The sequence below is a fragment of the Simochromis diagramma genome, unplaced genomic scaffold (genome assembly GCF_900408965.1).
Source record: "Simochromis diagramma unplaced genomic scaffold, fSimDia1.1 OVJJ01000802.1, whole genome shotgun sequence".
NCBI lineage: Eukaryota > Metazoa > Chordata > Actinopteri > Cichliformes > Cichlidae > Simochromis > Simochromis diagramma.
In genome coordinates, this window is record NW_024387492.1 from 25,434,634 (window position 1) to 25,438,094 (window position 3,461).

General features: G+C 40.9%; 1 long non-coding RNA gene across 1 annotated transcript; it reads right to left on the reverse strand.

Annotated features, from left to right (window-relative positions):
- Window positions 1-302: 302 nt before the first annotated feature.
- On the reverse strand, window positions 303-2,950 carry LOC120724602. Its single transcript, XR_005693960.1, has 2 exons — window positions 2,827-2,950; window positions 303-2,351 (listed from the first exon to the last, which is right to left on the reverse strand). It is a non-coding gene; the product is annotated as an uncharacterized LOC120724602 (long non-coding RNA).
- Window positions 2,951-3,461: the final 511 nt, after the last annotated feature.

Below are 3,461 nucleotides of genomic sequence, written 5' to 3' on the forward strand. Positions count from 1 at the left end.
ACCACACTTATACACTTATTTAACTACCAACTCTCCAGCCATGTTGATGGATTGCCTATATTGGCTGAAAATATTCATTTCCAGAGAAAAGACACAGGCAGACAATGCTTACAGGATGTGATGTGACAACACTACTGAAATACTGATGTGTCATATTTGTCCAAGGCGTATTTCATTGTTATGGAAAACAAAAATATTAAAATCATGACGACCAATTGGAGTGGTAATTTCTATGACTTTGTATATATAATTTGGCATTCCTTACTGATGTAGGCCAAAAATAAATACATGATATCATTTCATTCAGTTCAAAGGTTTATTTGCATGACGCACAAACAGACAGAATTGAAAGTTACAAATGTATCGTGCATGAAACGATTTCAAACGTGCTGCAGATGTGTGTCACAAGTTAATCTGGCTGTAGGCTGTGGCACTTGGCCAGAGGTGGCGCTGGTTGACTCGACTCCATTTGAGTGAACACAAAGTAAACTGCACGCTTTAGTTGTGAAGCGAAACTGCTGAAAACGGAGTAATAAAATGTACGAGGGGAACGATAACGACGACAAGATTCTCCCGATCGTTTACTCTTGCTGTCCTGTGAACAGCATCGGCGGAGCGTTAATTGTTTGCTGTTTTCGCGATCGCGTTGCGCATGAGAATATCACCAGGTAAACTCGCGACATTTTAAAACATTTTGCTGTTCAACAGCATCAAGACTGACGGAATGTGTTCCAGGTAACCTCACATATGTCACAGATGACACATTTGGCGTTTTTTCGCTGGTTTGTCGGTAGCAGCTCCTGAAACGCAAGTCTGCCACACATCTGTTCGACCAACGCCAGTTAATCTGCGACGCCAGTTAAACTGGAACACCGGCTCTACGTGGACGGACAGCTCTACCGCCACCCTGGTATCACTCCGTGGCTGTATTGACCGCACACCAGATAAGAATCCGCTACACCATAGGTGTCAAACTCTGGCCCGCGGGCCAAATTTTGTTTGACTTTGTAATATCAGTTTGCTAATTCAGTATAACGTCACCGTCACTCTCTGTCAATGTCTTAATTTGAATGTTTCCGTTTGTATTCCTCTTTTTCCTCTCTTTCTCTCTTATCGCTCACCCTGCTCTTTGGTTTCTTTGCTTCTCTTTTCTATCACTGCGTCGATCACCTGTTTCCCTACCCATCCACAAACAACACCCTCTATTTCTACATGCTCACTCTGCACGATCACGCACACACATGCATTTAAAGGCAACACATTTACAACAGCCTCACAGTGCACACAGATATAGGACACACACACTCAGACGTGCTCACATTTGCTCATATTAGTTCTTATGCACACATATAGTCAGACCTATGGAGCTTCTCGCCGTGCATTTTTCTTCTCTTTATTTATAAACAAATTATGTATTTCCATTTTCCTCACCCGTCTAAGCGAGACACACAGTGTACATCATTCGCCATACATACACAACTATGGCCACACTAAGGTTTGTCACATGGAATGTGCACGGAGCTGGCTCCATAGAAAAAAGGTTAAAAATATTTAACCAACTTAAAAACCTGTTGTTTTATTACAAGAGACTCACAGGCCGGTCACAGGTTTGAATAAACTTAAAACACCTGAGTGTGGCATCTACCTGACTGCAATCTGGAAATATTAAATATTTAGGTATCAATATCTCTCCTAAACTTGCAGAATTAACAAAATTAAACCACGTCCCACTTTTAAAGACAGTAGAAGGCGATCTGGCTAGATGGAAATCTCTACCCATATCACTTATGGGAAGGGTCGCCGCTATAAAAATGATGGTCTTGCCAAAAATGAACTATTACATCTTTGCAGGAGGTCTCCTCTCTACAGGAGCTCACTCTGCAGGTGGGGGAGAGATATTGGAGACGTGGAGAATGACTCAACCTGGGTGTCTATTGTCTTGTGTAGTTTGGGAGATGATTGCATGATGGGGTGGGTGCAGTTTTCTCTGGGGTGGAGTCGGGTGGGCTGCCCCGGACTCTGTGGGGCTCTGCTGCTGCTGCGGGCCCCGGTCCGGATGGGCCTGGGCCCCCTTACCACTGGATTCGCCACTGACGCCAGGTGAACTCCATGAAGCCCTAATAAGTATGCCCAATAATAAGGCTCCAGGTCCAGATGGCTTTCCAGCAGAATTTTACAAAGAATTCTGGACAATTCTAGCACCAATTTTTCACAGAATGTTGCAGGAAATCAAAGAAAATGGGAGACTACCACCAAATATGAACTCTGCAAATATTAGTCTCATACTAAAACCAGGGAAAGACCCTGTATTTCCTTCAAGCTATCGTCCAATATCCCTTATTAATGTAGACCTTAAAATAATCTGCAAAGCTCTCTCAAAGAGATTAGAGAAAATACCCCCCCTTTTAATTCATCCTGACCAAACTGGTTTCATAAAAGGCAGGCACTCATCAACAAATACACGTAGACTACTTAATTTAATAGACTATTCATGCAGTAAAAATATTGAAACCATAATATTGTCTCTTGATGCAGAAAAGGCGTTTGACAGAGTTAACTGGAAATTTCTATTTGCAATTTACACAAATTTGGTTTTGGAAAGTCTTTCGTAAGTTGGTTGAAAATATTATATAATTCCCCAACAGCTTGTGTCAGAACAAATGACCAAACATCTTCCAGCTTCTGTCCCCTAACTGGCACCAGTTAGGAGACAGAACTGGTCAAAATCTACAGTTCTTCCGATTAATTGCTCCTTCCATAATTCTTCATCTACCTGACTGCAATCTGGAAATATTAAATATTTAGGTGTCAATATCTCTCCTAAACTTGCAGAATTAACAAAATTAAACCACGTCCCACTTTTAAAGACAGTAGAAGGCGATCTGGCTAGATGGAAATATCTACCCATATCACTTATGGGAAGGGTCGCCGCTATAAAAATGATGGTCTTGCCAAAAAGAAACTATTTATTTTCAATGATCCAAGTAAGCCATCACAAGATTGGTTCAGATCTCTAGACTTGTATATTTCTAAATTCCTCTGGAAAGATAAACACCCGCGTATCAGCTTAAAAACATTACAAAGGACTAGAGTTGGACCGATCCGATATTACGTATCGGTATCGGTCCGATACTGACGTAAATTACTGGATCGGATATTGGAGAGAAATAAAAAATGTAATCCGATCCATTAAATATCAAAAAAGCACCTCACAAACTTGCAACACGGCATAACCCCCCACCCCCCACCTCCACCTTTTTTTTTTTTTGCTGGGAGTTTTATAACCCTATTGGTTATGTTGCTTCTCTTTAAAATACAAGAATAGGGAGGATGGAGTAGGTTTAAGTTTATTAGATTGATCAGTATTGCTGAACTATGAAATATTTTGGGTGCAGTGTATTTTTTGCATACAGGTATAACAGAATAGCTTTAGTGGTTTTGTTTTTTTTTTTTTACTTGAG